Here is a 15,915-nt window from a genome sequence, read left to right as displayed (position 1 = left end):
AAGATAAGCCACTGATTTTCTTTTTAAGTGGTATAGAACAGAATTATCTCAGGCATCTATAGGAGTAAAAGATATATCCTGCCTTTGTATAAAACACAGGTGATGCTGCATTAAAGTCAAGAGTCTTGGGCACATTTGATGCATCTTGTCTGAATGCTTAGTTTCTTACAGGCTTGAGTGATATTGTTGTTAGGAAACACACTGCTGTGGTTTGTAGAGTTAGAGACTTGTGTTCTTTATCTTCCTTTGTGTTATCATTTCTTAATTCTTAATTTTATCATTTCTTTCTCCCTCATTTTGTATTCTTTATCTTCCTTTATTTTACCATTTCTTAAAATCTTCGTTTAGATTGCCCCCTAGGTCTATTTGCTATAGATTTTGGTTGGACCAAAACATTTCTAGCTTAAAGAAACTTCTGTGGTTTGATTTAATCAGAAAGCAGGTGGGACAAGGTTTCACTAATAAACAAGGATCTTGCAGTGACAAGGATCTGATTACATGTGAAGCTCAAGATGTTCTCAGCAAACATTCCCCTTGTAGATGGGGTCGATATCAGTCCCGATTCTCCATCAGTACCTTCTACCTTCTATGGTCTCCACTCTCACAGCCAAAATGTCTTCTCTGTAAACATGGATAGTCATCAGAGTTGATGGCTAGCACAGATCTGAGGTGTGAGCAAGAATGACTAACTGAAGAGAGGATAACCAGAGAGCATTTTCTGTGCTGCTGCATTTGACTTCATCTCTGCCCATATCCATTTGTGTTCACTCTCTGATGTTTTAAAAGCGAAGCAACAACCAAACAAACATAACATGTCTTTAGCCATTAGTGTGGGCGGGCAAGAGGGAGAAACCTTTTTCCCACTCCCTTCAGGCAAATGGCTGAAGCCCTGAAGCATGAGATTTGATTACAGTCATTTTCTTAATGCAGGGCTGTGAGTGGCAGGAGCTGGTTGATGGACCAAAGCCCAGCCAGTTCTCCTTATAGCCCAAGGCAGGCAGGTGAACAAAGAACTTGGAGATTCAGGGGATCCAAGGTCAGAAAGGACCTTGCCATTATACTGCCTAATGTCCTACTCTCCATTTCTCCCAGAAACATGATTGAATCATGACTTAAAAAAAAAATCTAATCTTATCTTAAAGACTTCAAGCAATGGTGAGTCAACCACCTACCCTGATAAGCTGTTCTAGTGATTAATTTTCCTCACAGCTCAGAAATTGCTTCCTGAAGTGGAGCTTTAGTTTTGTTTAACACTTATATTTATGAAGCTGAAATGCTTGGGTTTTGCAGATTAATACTCTATCACTAAGATGACTGATCTGTTTCAGTGTGGTACATCGAAGTTTTTTCATCCAAAAGGGGTGCATAGCTCAGAGAGTTGGAACATAAAGTCTCTCAACATTAGGTCATCAATTTGGCTATCAGATGGAAGGTCAGACAAATGCCATGCCAATATCTCTTAATTCAGCAGGAGACCAGAAAACAGAAAGGAGGCTCCAGAGCATTCAGAAATTTTGCCAGTGTTGTTTATATAAGCAGTAGCATAATCAAAGATGGAATAATCGTGCATGATGCAAGCTGGAAGATGAAAACCAAACAACCCAAGTCCTACCTCAGGCACTTGATGTTTAACTACAAGCTGCACCTGATTGATCTTCTAATTTCACCATGTCTATGCCACTGAAGGTCATCTCTGAAGTGGTGTCCAGCCTTGGCATTCCTGATGTGCAGAAGAACCAACCGTGTGTTAAGCGGAACTCCTCCTCAGCTCTCTAAGCATGCTATGCCCCATGCAGCCATTTGGGAGACACAGCCACAACTAATTATATACGTAACAAGAAAAACATAAAACAAAACCAGCAGTTCTGGAGCGCAGCTGCTTTTTGTGGCTGGATAAAATCAAAGAGGTGGGCTGCTCTCATCCTCTTAGGTTTGTTCCAGCCCAAGCTACTCCTGGGGGAAGGTGGTCTCTGGAGTCACAGTGGATGACACTTTTTGATATGTCAGGGCAGGCCGGGAGTTTTATACTAATTCTGGCTATATCAGAGCTAAATACCCATCTACTTGAGCTGTCAGCCAGTGCTTTTCAGTAACTTCATGCTCGTGTGGAAAGAACAAATTAAGTGTGGGAGGAAAAAAAAGAGTCTTTCAACTTTGGTTAACTGTCTCAACCAATATCTCTGCCTTTGTTCTTTATTTGTTTAGCATGGTAGCGTGGATTGTACAAGATTCATATGGCACATTGATCAAATAATCAGAAAAAGGACAAATGGGCAGAGACATTGACTCTGATTTGCATTAAATATCTTCTGCCTGAGGTCTAAATGCCATGGTAATTGTAGCATACCAGATAGCTGTCAGCTAATCACTTTTATTAGTTTGAATTTAGAAAACTGGATTTCAGCATATTAAAAGTTGGTTAAGAGAGATAGGTTTTGAATTGAGGAATCTAATTAACCTTGCTAGAAAGCTGCAAGGCGTTATATTAAGTCATGAAAATAATTTGTTGGAATAATTACATTTGAACTGTCAGGGTGGAGAAAGGTCATTTTACTTGGCCCGTCAGCATTCTGGGATCTTTTCTGTAACCGTCTTCCACTTGCCGTATCTCTGGTTTTTGATCAAGCCATCTCGATTCTGGAGTAAGTGTGGGCAGAGCAGAGGTTCCTGGGGACAGAGCTACTAAAGTTGTCTCTTTGCCCTGGAAATGCCAGCTGGTATTGCTGGCAGACCAAGTGAGCTGCATTCAGGAGCAGGACAGACAGCACTTCCATCAGGTCTGTGTTCACTACACCTCTCTGCACCTTCCCTGGGTGGAAATTACTGGAGGTGATTTCAGAGCTGGGGGAGCTGTTCATGCCAGTGATCGCTCATGCAAGCACACACAGCTGGGAGCACAGCAGGGTTGACACTGCATTCCCGGGGAGCCCGGGTGCGTGGTGAGAGCTAGAAGAAGCTGGAGACACACTTCACAGCAGCAAGATCACAGTTTTACAGCTGTTTGTACCTAGACGTACCACAGCAACATGATCCAGTCATTGGGAAATCCTCTAGTGCCATTGGCAAGGCAGTGCTTAAGCATGGAAATACCATCTCTAAGCATAATAATTAAAAAACCCACTGTGAATTTTTACGAGTTAAACACACATGCTGGGTATTCTGCCTAACTTAGTTTTGTTGAAAGGCTACGCTGCCATACTAAGTCTAAGCACCTCGATGTTTGGTGTATGTCCCCTCCTACCCTCCTGTAGGTTATGCAGTGACTTATGGAGTGACTTCTCCTGGGAAGTCCTTGTCAGATCAGCAAATTGAAGTCTCTTAAGTCTAAGCTACTCTTCCTTCTTTACTGCTGATTCAGTTGCTGATCTGTGGTAGTTTACTGTCTTTAATCAAATCCCTTTTTATTGAAAAGGATTCCCAAATGTGTTATGCACTGTGCAGTAGGGATGGTTTCTCTCTGTCACAGCCCTCCCCATTGATAAATATGCTATTGTAGATAGGCATGTCTGATTTGTTGGAAAAAAGAATACTTTGTGGAGTGGAAATTGGGTAAGGTTGGGGGAGGAGAAATGGGTATTTACAGGAGATTAGGATTAAACTATCAAAATTGTTTGTTGACCACCATGAGAAGTTAAAGCCCTTGACTTTGCATTAAAAAAACCTCAAAATCAACACATACAAAGATCACAACTGTTCTGGACCACTGTTTTAAGTCTCATAGAAAGAAATTACTTCTGGCAGCATATCAGTCTCTATCACTGTGCAGGCAGTGCTGATTAAGACTGGAAAAGTGCCATTGGGGCCCCTCATCTCTTGTTGCCTTCTGGACTATGTCCCAGCTGAGTCACTCCCCACAGCAGAGGAGTTTCCCTGACTAGTGGGAAGAAACTTTCGCTGGTATTTTACTGTAAGCACTCAGAGCTACCAAAGGAACCACCAGTAGCAGTCTCCTTTTGTAGTTCCAGTGTACTGTAGGGATGCATACGGGGAGAAGAGAGGTACAAAGATGGTCTTGTTGAAAATACGCGGTCTGTGCAATAAAGGGACCTTGATTTGTTTGAGAGGTGGTAATTCAGGATATATAGTTTTCTTATGTGTATTTGCTGTATGCCCTGACTTTGGCAATGAGAGAGGTGATGCAGTGTTAGGCTGAGGAGCAAGGCCAACAAGCAGGATGCTTGACTTCCTTTTCTGCTTGTCATCCTGACCTCTTGTGAGACCTGTGGCAAGTGGTTTTACCTTTTCAAACTTCCTTTTTTTCCTCTTTCACCCTATTTGCAGGGCACTTAATCTGCATAGTCCTTCAGACAGGAGCTGATTAACAGCAGCAGTTGTATGTGTGCCCCCCACAGAGAAGCCCTCATCTCTAACCGTTCTTTGAGATGCTATGTCACAGTTAAGACTAAAGAATGATAAGTATTGAATCTGTCAAGGCTCGGTCAGCCTTTCCACTCACTGGCTTTGTGTCTCCATTAGGCTTCCATTCATAAGCTAAAAATCCTTCACTAGGATCAGTGACCTGGTGTCCAAACACTGTCAAAGGTGCTCCCAGATTTTACTCCTTGAGAGGCAGAACATGGGTTAGCAGGTAGCAGTCGAAGTAAGATATGGGAGAGAGTGTGGTGGAGTCATAGAAGCTTCAGATGAGGAGGCACACTAGGGTGACAAAGTACAGCTTCCTTCAGTTCATGGAGTCTTTGTTTCCTTTGACCTGGCTCTGTACGCTGAACAGTTCTAGTATCTCTAAATTTAACATGTTCTGCATTGCATTTCAGTCTTTGTCAGGCGTTTCCATAACCTCTAAGAGGCTCAGGTAGCCTCTTAGTTTCATCTGAATTACCACCAGAAAAAGAAAATGAAAGTTGTCATGTCTTGCCTGTATTCCTGGGTCTCTTCTGAAAAGATTATAATTAAAAGATGTATATTATTATTAGAAGACCATAATTACATCGTAATTTTGCCATGTAATGTGATGTGTCATCATGCCTTCTCTTTAAAAGCAGGGTTTCTGGTGCAAGATAGCATACGTCCTCATCTGAACAACGTCTGGGTCAGAAAATAGTAGGTTAGATTTTCAACGATTGATGAGCCGACAGTCATTTTCTGTTATGTAACTGCTCACAAAAGCGGGAAGAACAGACATATAATGGGGACCCTTTTCTCCATTGTAGTTCAAGTTATTATTTTTTATGTTCCAGCCATATTCCAGCATTTGCGCACAGCCTCAAAGGCTGGGAGCAGCCTGCGCTCAGGGAGGTCATGGTGCGGTACCATCAACATCTAGCTGCCCTCTTGTGGCCTGCCGCAAGGGGAGTCACCCTCCCTCTGCTCCCCAGGGGCTTTAATTACCCTGGTAAATGGCTTTCAGAGCCTGTTTCTCTAGTCTCACTTCTGTCAATGCTTGCCACCCCTGCCTAGCTTTCTTTCAGGGAGTCCTGTGACTGCCGGCATCCTTGCACAGCAAGTGCAGGTAGAGTTTGGAATACAAATTTATAAGGATATTCTCAATGCAACCTACAGGGTGAATTTTGGCCCACGGTTACAAAGTGTGAAGAGAAAAAGAGGTGGCCAGTGAATGGTTGGTGAGCAAAATATACCATGCCTAGATGTATTTATCTGCAGCCGTGAGAAAGGCAAGAGAAAAAAGGGGTGCAAAAGCTGTGCGCTGATTTAAGTTGCCTTTTAGCATTTGAAAGACTGTGTAAATGGATGCCAACGTTTGATTCTTCTTGCCATTGATGTGATCCACATGGTACTCTGCAGTAATTGTGAGAAAAATGTTTTGTGAAGCTAAGCACCTAGATCTTTTTATGCCAGGGATCTTAGTCTTATATGGTCTTCAGTGCACATCTCTTAATGAAGATCAAGCAGATGTAGCAGTCAGGAATGAGGGAAGGTTGCACTCCTGTAAGCCCTGAGCACTTGGTACCCACATGTGCCTTTTTCCTCTTCTTATCCACACAAGAGTGGATGAGACTCTGCATCATGAGTGTTTCTGAAGCACAGTCTCTTCAAGGACCAGCACTGCTTCACAGATGTGATCTAAATCTTGCATCAAAACCAGAATTACCCTTTGATACTGTAGGTGATAAACTGCCAGCCGGAACAGGTAGCAAGTAGCATGAGTTCCTTGGTGTTTTTAAGTCCCTGGTTTAGCTTGAATTGCTCACAGTCAACCTAGACATATTTTTACTTTTAAACAGAGCTAATTTGATGCAGAAGTCATTTAATGAAGAATAAGTGGGGATTACCAAGGTAGCATTTTATCTAAGGGATTTCCATGATCACCTGTGTGCTGTGAAGAAGGGTGGACTTCAGGCCATGGCTGGAATTAAGTTTGTCCCAACAGTCAATAAATGAAAGCTGACAATTTTCCTTCTGTCTTCTAAGAGGAGTGAAATGTGATAATGAAGTTATCAGGGATGTGTTTTTCCGAAGTACAGCTCTATTCTACAGGATTCTTCAGCACATTTAAGAATTAACATATCCATGGAAAAAAGTTAATCCATGAGGGTGGTAGATGTTTCTTATGTTGCGACAGGGTCCTTAGTGTGCTAGGAACGGTACAAATGGATAGCAAAGCTCAGCCTTTCTGAAAAGCCTTTGGACAATGATGGGGCTACTAGCCAAACCCCCCAAAATTAATAGTCCTATGTGAAAACAAGTAAAATCTTTCTACCTTTATTTGAGAAGCAGTTCAAAGAGCTTGTCCGTGATAAACTCACATGCCCGAAGTAATCTCTCTATGGACTGAAACGGCTGAAGAATTGATAATCAGCCATCAAGTGTTCGGCTGCAGGTCATCAGTCCGTAGCTATCTTAGGTCATTAAGAAGCGAAAGTGTGACCTACCTTATGGCTGTTTCCTGCCCCACATGAAATGAGTTGGCTGGTCTCAGGGGGGTTCTTTGTGGGTACGTCATCACCTCACTAAAACCCATAAATTATGGCACCCAGAGGACCCCTGGTTGGGAATTTCCTCAAGGAGGCCGGGAGCTGAAGGCAGACTGTTAGTCTAGGGGCATGCGGGATGGAGAAGGTTTATTCTTCCTCTCCTCCTGTTAGATTTGTTTTACAGAGACGAGTGAAACCGGGAGTTTTCATCCAGGATTTTATAAGCACAGGTATTATTTTCACACGCACAGGTATTTTAAAAGGGGGTGTGTGTATGTGTGTCTACGAATGAGTGAGAATGTTTTGCTGGATTGTAGTTTTGTAGAAATAAATTTAAGTTCAGATAGATCTTTGGAGTGTTTTAAGCCTCAAGACATTCTGGTTTTGGTCATAACTTATACCTAAGTTGTGGAGAGAGATACAGGCAGTCAGTTTTGGAGGTGGAGTTAGAAATCACGCTTCCAGCCATGCAGTCCTGGGCAAATCTTTGTCCCAGTAACATGAAAACAGTTTAATTTATCTTTATTTTGTGTTAGTTATGTGCCTGATCTAGCATAAATGAACCCTTTTTTTGCTTTTTTAAAACTCAAAACGGCTCACCTATTGTTTGAAGCTGGTTGCACTAAATTTGCAGTTGCTTCCATGTTATATTATGGCTTATTTGTACTGCAGTAACATCTAAGGCCTGCTAGCGAGACTGTGGTTACGCTGCACTATGTGCAAATTAAACACAAAGTAGGGAACAGTATGCATCCCTCAGAGCTCCCAAACTGAAAATACAGCAAGGACCAGGAAACGATTATTGTCCTTAATTTACAAATGAGGGGCTGACTGGCAGAGTTTGGATGACTCACCCAGAGTCATGCAGAGAACCAGTAGCAAAGTGGGAATTGAGCCTAGAATTCCTTCAAGTCCCGTGCCTTACCCACAGCCATGGCCACACTCTTTAGTTTATGTGAAAATCAACAAAATGGACTCGTGAGCCTTGTCTGATGAGAAATCATGCTGGTCTGAAGGCTCTTCCCAGCATTTAGCTCACCAAGCCCTATTTTCCAGGGTTAATAACATGGCTGCAAAAATAAGAAAGGGGGAAAAAAGCGCTCCGTCATCATGGTAATTTTAACTGCTGTTTATATAATGTACCCACTAATGCTATCACACTTCAGCATTTAGATAGGTCAAGGCTATTAGGAAAATTGATAATTCACCGTAGTAATATGTTACTTTCCAGTCTAGCAATCACCATTCCACAGGGATGGGGGTGGGCATGGTGTGGCATTTGCTATTTCTTCTTCTGATAGCATTTGTCTCATGCTGTCTTTTTTGATATGGTGGTTTGTCTCTTGCCGGTAACTTTTGGGGGTATTTTGAGTGTCATTTGAAGTTTAGTTAGGGGGAAAGGCCAGATTTTATCTGAGAGTGAAATGTGGTAAAAAAAGAATTAAACGAGGCTGTCTCATTTGCTGAGTGTTCTCCTCCAGCCTGTTCTCTTCTGATGGAAATGCATCAAAACTGTTTGGTTTTTTCTTTTCTTTTCTTTATATTTTTTAAGGAATCATTTTGACTCAGATTGTGTGAGATGAATCATAACCCACTTTCTCATCTGAGATGTGCAAAAAAAAAAAAAAATTCCAGCTCTGCTGTCAACGTCAGCATAATCAATACAGAGTATTTCTCAGTGGTGCAAAGAGGTAGGGGAGGATTAAAAGAATGAAAAGAATCAGAAGTAGCCAAACTTTCCTGCTGGTTTTAGTGAGCTGCACTGTTTTCATGTCTGCAAATGCACCTTGCTGTTCATCATGTCATCCTGGACATGAACCCAGTTTTCACGTCTCTGGCTATAGCCTAAGGTCACAAACGGTGCTCGAAAGTCAGGAGACTGTCATCCCAAACTGGCAGGCAGATCACGAGAAACCAGCCCTGGCAGACATTTGGGATGCTACCAGCAGCCGAGGGTAAACCTGGTTTGACTTGTGAAACTTGCTGTTAAGATGTCACCTGCCTGGACTGTGCCAGCACTGATTTTGTCAGCTGATTAGGAAAGAGTAGCAAAGCACTGTGCCTGTTCCGTGGCCCTGTCTGAGCCAGTCCTATTGAGGGAATTGGAAAACTTCAGTAGCAATAGGATCACTGTGGGTGCAAACCAGAGATGTGAGACCACATCTAATACCTCATCACCAGCTTTCATGTATGAACTAGCTCATTTGCGTATAATTTTTTTTTTCCTATGTGTCTGCTAAGGCATGCACAGAGATGTAGAAATAGTTACAGCTGGTAGTGTGATCTAAGAGTGAGAGTTTAACCCTGAAAAACTATGTTCACAGCACCAGGGTCAAAAGGGAAGAGCACAGGTAGATGTATGGGTTTTAACAGTTGAAGAAATTAATCTCCACATCGAGCACAGTGGTTCAGTAAAAGATCCTGGCAGTAAGAGACACCTTTGTAAAGAGCATAGAGATGTGGGTGCAACCATCTCCCAAAGCATAAGACACTGTCCACAGCTAAAGACAGGCAGCTGGACTTCAGATATGAATTATTTTCTCTCATAGGCCTTTCCAAATTACTGTCCCAGCCATGCTAAACTATTTGTTTAAAGCTGTGAATCGGGCTGTATTCAGTTAGCAGTGGTGTTCAACTGTTATATACAATTTCGTCAACAAATTCTGGTTCCAGACAATATCTTGAGAGGTTAATAGTTTACTGTCTACTAAGCGTGTGTTCTGATTCTGTCTGTGCTATTTGGCACAGACCGGGCAGATGATGTGCTGCATTTTGTGTGAGGGCAGGTTGGAAGTAGGGAAAGTTTTTGTGGGAGTTTAATTGGTTTTGTTGTCATTTTAAATTACACTCTGTAAAAAACAGCTTTTAAAATGCCACTATTTGCTCATGATCTGCTTTCCCTGAAAGGCAAGTGGATTCAGCTGCTGGCTTGCAAAAAACCTACAAAAAGCAGACTTTTCTCTTGTGTTGATGAATGGCTGGGATATGAAAATACTGACTTTCCATCTCTTTTTAACATGGGCATTGTTTATGATCACATGAGCTAAGGAATTGTGTCTGGCTGAGCTTTCCTGGAGAAGGGGATGCTAATGTGGGTCATTTATGCTCTGCAGAAGACTGTCACGTGCAGTCAACTCTTCAGGACAGGAAAGTCCTAGCGATTGTCATTGCCAATGTAGAGCTAATTCTGGTCATGTGTTCTTGTTGTCATCTCCACGAGCTGAGCAGCTGCTTCTTATTTCTGTCCCGTGGCTGCAATTAGTAAGAATCCTAAAATGCATATATATATGTGTGCATATTTATATAGTGCAGGATGCTCGCTGCATGGAGCCTGGATTGGCATTCTTCTCTTTCTCATTCTCCTTCTCAACATCTCGCATCAACTGATCCAGCTTTCGGTGCCTACATGGTCTTGTGAAGTGTGACTGTCTCCAGCCTCGGCAAATCCAACGTCTGTGTTTAGAGGAGGGAGGAAGGTGTGGAGGGAGGACCGAATGGGGGAGGTTATGGCTACAATAAGAGTGGGTGTTTGAGTGGGACATTTTTTATTATTCCATCATTTATCTGTATATGCCTAAAAGCATTGGCTTCTTCTAAAGATAAAATGGCAAAGCACAGGCTTCAGTGTGCCATGCTTGTGTAATTCTGTTAGGCCACTACTGATGCTGAATTCTATGTATACTCAATTTCCATGCAAGGAAAAAAGAAGAGGAGAGGAGTGAAAAAGGGAGGTTGCTTATGGTCAGAATTATTTTCACTGGTTTTTTACAGGCATAATTCAAAAGGTGAAGAAAGTGGAGCATGTGCACTGCGGATGTGCACAGCTGGTGCGTTGCTCTCTCTATGGCATCCCTCCTTCAGAAGGCTGGCTGAAGAGAGCCAGAAGGGCTGTGTCAGTTATATGGCCAGCTCCTAGTGAAAGCTTGTCATTTCAACTCTTTCAGTCTCTTTCTGTGCTGCTGTCTGTGTACCGAGTGAGGAATGGAAACTGCTCTGTTTGCTCACAGAGAGGAGAGACACATACTTTCAGGTCAAGAGGGTTTAGGTGAAATACTGCACAGATAACACAAGTTTCAGGAGCCTCAGCAGGAGGGTCAGAGACAGGCATTTGAAAAGAGGCCACCCCCAAGCTTAGGGCAGAGGATGTTGCTGTGCTGGGGTTGTGATCTGTGCCCTGAGCTAGCCCGGGTCATGCCATGTTCATGAGTAAAGGGCTTTGTTCATAAGGTCCATTGATCTAAGTGTGGCTTGGTCTTTTAAACAAAGACAATACTTCATAGAAAGCCAATTAGTCTTGGGATCTTGGTGGTTTTTCTGTTATTTCTTTGCTCTGATTATGGCAGGGCCGTGGTTGAGGAGCCATAACTAAACTGTTTTAGGTCTGCCAGACTCGTCTCCCTTCTGTTTTGTACAGTTGCAAGGTGTTCACACATGGTCTCACTGCCTGTTGCCCTTTGCAGAACAACTCTCATATAGGAGAGAAGACAAGACGGTTGACCTGTGGCCTTGAATCTCTTTTAAATGACCAAAGTCCTGAGACTGTGAATGACAGCTGTTAGGCAGCAAGTAGGAATGGTGTGCATCTAGCAAATGTCTGATTACAAGAGCTGTTCTGGCCTAGGAAAATTGCAGCTGTTCAGAAGAACAAGTAACATTTTACAGGATGATGTTTTGGAGCATGGTCTAATCGTGACACATAGTGGGTCACATCTCAATAGGTGTGTGTTGACTATAAGATGCTCAAACTGACATCAGCTTGGCTAGAGGTCTGGCTGACTAAATATAGCCTAAGCTCAGGAGTTTGTGCAGTGGCTTCATGCTTATGCTCTGGGGACAGGGGAGAACAACACAATATACAGCGGAAATAACACTATAAAATGAGATATTCATATTGTTTCCGCTGGACAAGTGTTTTACTAATTTTGTGTCCCTCTTAACTAGGAATATCCCATGGTGACCCTTAGTACCTCAAATAGGGCTCATCTGCAGGAAAAGTTCGTAAGTCTTTAGTCTGTGGTTTCCAAAATGCCAGTCTCTCTCTTTCTTGTTATGGAGAGGTTGCTTTGACTTTCTTGTGAAGCAGTACTGGAATTCAGACTTTTTCCAGGTGTTCTAATGTTTGAACGCAGATCTGAAGCTTAAATCAAATGCTTCTGGAGTCATCTGGTCTAGAGCATGGGCTGGACACTTCCTAGGAGGTGGATAATGCATGTTATTTCACAGATCCTCATCTGTGCAGAAGCTGCAAAAGGCATAATTAGAGTAGTGCAAAACAATGAAAGATATTTCCAAAATGTTTGAAGTCTCAAACATTTGCATTGGGTCTCACATTGCTGCAGTTCTCTGTTTTGGATGCTCACTTTTGCAAGTTGTAGCCTTTCACTGGGATGAAAATCTTCCACGTGGTTTCCTATGCTGTGGTGTCAATAATAGCTTCTCCGATCTACTCATCACGTCTGACTTTGTCAGCATAACAAAGTTGGATCATTTTAGGTGCAAATGGAAAGCAAGTGACTTAAACCAGTGTTGGCTTTCTGGGATTGGTCATATAAATTCAAAAGTACCTGAAGTTGACTAAATTTGCATCAGTTAAAATCAGGCTTAGTGTAAACTGAAGTGAGTGTCTCTACATGTGCCTCAGATCTAAATTTGGAGGTCTAGTGGATTTCAAATGATTCCGTTATCACATGTAAACAAGTCCATCCATTTTCCCTACTGTCATACCAAAGTGCATAATGAGGATTAAATATACTTACCATCTTCACAGTGAACTCCCATGTATGTTGGAAACAAGTAAAGAGCACCCTGAAAGTTCAGAGCACAACGGTTTGCCAACTTTCTTCATACGGAGGTTGCTGTCACTGGTTCGTGATGTTCAGAAGGTTTTTCAACACCAAGTTTTTGGCAAACGCTTATAATCCCTGCGGATTATAGCCTTATCTAATGCCCGCTCAAGGACATTGGACTGGCAGGACTCATCATGACCTCTGGATATTGGATCGGTCCTTTCCAATTGGTTCAGCACTGTCACAAGGAGGGAAAGCTTTTGGGGTTTCAGTTTCCATTGGCGCAAAATTGTCAGGTCAAGAATTGTGTGAATAATTCAGGAGACAAGGATTGGTGCCCTTCGTGTGGAAGCCAATTTAGAAAGAACCTTCCATCTTAGAAATGTGATGAGTAACACTTTGAGCGCGCCTTTATAGATGCTCTGATCAACATCAGAGCCTCCTCATGAAGGACTTCAGGTTAAATGTCAGGACAATCTGTATGATGATAAATATGGATCACAATCCACATTTTCCGTGTCTCTTACTGTTAGTCAACAGGGCCTGGAGTCTAAACCACCACCTCAGAGAAGTCTTAGGGCCACTAAAGATCTTGGCTTTATGGTGTGAGGTTTTTTTAACTTACTATTTTTTAAGCCTTGCTAATTACAAATCAAAAGCTGTAGGATGTGTGAGAGTGACACATGCAATTGTGCAGATGGATTTTCCACATACTTTCTTTAAATAAAATAATAATTTTTATAAATACTTATCCCATATTTTACATGAATTCCTTTCTAATGGAAGCCAAGCGAGAAAACTTTTGTCTCCTTTTCCATCAAGATCTGAAAATGTGACAATCAGGTGAGAATAATGATCTATGGATACTTGATATCATAGAATCATAGAATGCATTGGACTGGAAGGGACCCCCAAAGGTCGTCTAGTCCAACCCGACTGCAGTGAGCAGGGACATCTTTAGCTAGATCAGCTTGCCCAGAGCCCCATCCAGCGTGATCTTGAATGTCTCCAGGGATGGGGCCTCCACCACCTCTCTGGGCAAACTGTTCCAGTGCTTTACCACCCTTATGGTAAAGAACTTCTTCCTAATATCCCATCTAAATCTACCCATTTCTAGTTTAAAACCATTACCCCTCGTCCTATTACTACACTCCTTGATAAAGAGTCCCTTCCCCGCTTTCCTGTAGGCCCCCTTTAAGTACTGGAAGGCCGCCCTAAGGTCTACCCGGAGTCTTCTCTTCTCCAGGCTGAACAACCCCAACTCTCTCAGCCTGACTTCATAGGGGAGGTGCTCCAGCTCCCTGATCATTTTCATGGCCCTTCTCTGGACCCACTCCAACAGGTCCATGTCCTTCTTGTATTGAGGGCTCCAGAGCTGGACACAGTACTCCAGATGGGGTCTCACCAGAGCAGAGTAGAGGGGGAGAATCACCTTTCCATCATGGACTCCAGATATGCAGCATGTGCCAGAGGGAGGTCATTTTGAAAATAGCTCAGAGAATTATTAGTATTACCTTCCATCTGCCTCAGCCAGTGAAGGCATGTCCCATGACCCAAAGGATGAGCAGAATTGTAATTATTGCACAATTACATGAGTATATTAATATGGTGTCACCAGCATCAAATGTTATTTTAAAAGGACTTTTGGTCTCTATACCAGTGTCGTATTTTAAGGTTATGACATGTGTGGTCATCCTGAGTATGTTGCACGTCCTCTCCAGAATGGGAGTGCCTCTCCATCCCAGGTTGTAAAGCTCCTGTTACTTGTCCAACAGAGTAAACTAATATTTGACCTTGCACCTGGTTGGAAAAGTCCCAGATTTGGGGGTGAAGAAGGAAACCTCTGTCCAGTAGGTTGCTTTAATGAGAAGAAACAGAGTGAGTTGATTCCAGCTGCTGAGAAATTTGAAGTGATGGAATTCAATGCAAGGGATGGCGGATGGTCAGCATACAGGTGAGGCAGTTTCCAGTGCCTAGTGGATGTGATTTATGGCAGGGCTGCTGTCGACACAGGGACAGCGCATGTTTCAAAACAGCAAGGAAGATTTGGGCTGCTGCCAGATTGTGAAAGGCAGAGTTTTCAAAAGACCTTAAATAAATGAGATGCTGGTTGAAATTCGGTGGGACATCTTCCTCTAATGCAGTCAGGCACCCCAGGCCTCAAAGCTGTTGGGGATATGAGAGCTGCCATTTGTTCAGGACTCTACTCTTTGTGGGATCCAGCCTTTCTCCACCTTTTTTTTTGTTCTTTTTTTTCACTTTTGGTAGGGGAAGACAAGTTCCCTTCCTGTTTCTTGTTTTTTGTCAGTCGTTTTTCCCCAGGCAGGCATACGGGAGGTGTGCCAGGTTGGTAGGTCAGAGCCATTGGCACTGGAAGCATCTCTGACAAAACTTTGCCATTACTCAGGCGTTCTCACCTTCTCCACTGAACAGAGCCTTTGGTAAAAATCACTTCGTGCCACCACCCTCCCAGTGACGTAGCGAGGCAAAGACGAGCTGCCGAATACCAGCTGGAGCACAGCCAGGCTATGGAAGAGTGAACTGAGTCATTCATGCCCAGCAGCGGATGTGATTTTTGGCTGGGCTTGAGTCTGGTGAACATAATGATGGCGCCTGTCCTGGGCTTATGAAATGGGTTGGCTGGTCTGGGGGACAGAAGTGGTTTGAAGTGCCCTTGCGCAACATGGAAGCAGTTGGAGGTGAAAGTCTTCGGGAAAAGGGACAGTGTTTGCTTTGTCTTTGTTCAGCACATAACACCGCAGGGCCTTGACCCGTTGCTTGGGCTCCTTGCAACTGCTTTTGTGCTGAAAGCAGCGAACTTAACTGTAGTCCTTTGGGAATGCAATAAAAGACAGCTAATTTTTTGACCTAGACGTAAAGGCTGCGACTTATATCAGGGTGAGTCTTAGCTGGTCCATTCTAACTGCATCCTTGGTTCAGCTCTTAACAAAGCAAGAAGGAGAATTTGATCTACATTTAAGGCATGCTTGCACTGAGCAGCAGCATGGAGCCTGTGGGCAGCCAGTTGCTGGTCTTCCCTATCTGGAGGAGTGGGTGGGAGAAGATGCATGAGCTGTTGCATAATGAACACCAAGCATCTGAAGAGGAGACCAGCTCGTCTGGCCTCCAGATCTGCTCTGTTTTGCAGCCACCTCTTACATATGGGGCTGGGTGCAGCAGCCCCTGAAACTACCCTCCACTGCTCTACCAGCAAGTCTAATCTCCTGAGTCAGTGG

The 15,915-nt window shown here is 43.2% G+C and overlaps 1 protein-coding gene across 4 annotated transcripts in view; it reads left to right on the top strand.

Annotated features, from left to right (window-relative positions):
• The window catches only part of LPP (LIM domain containing preferred translocation partner in lipoma), a 208,259-nt gene that overhangs the window by 135,909 nt on the left and 56,435 nt on the right, over positions 1-15,915 (top strand). The gene's annotated exons all lie outside the window — the stretch shown is intronic.

The sequence above is a fragment of the Leptosomus discolor genome, chromosome 7 (genome assembly GCF_034619465.1).
Source record: "Leptosomus discolor isolate bLepDis1 chromosome 7, bLepDis1.hap2, whole genome shotgun sequence".
NCBI classification, from domain to species: domain Eukaryota; kingdom Metazoa; phylum Chordata; class Aves; order Leptosomiformes; family Leptosomidae; genus Leptosomus; species Leptosomus discolor.
The sequence above is the reverse complement of the archived record's forward strand: the minus strand, read 5'-3'. Positions and strand labels throughout refer to the sequence as shown.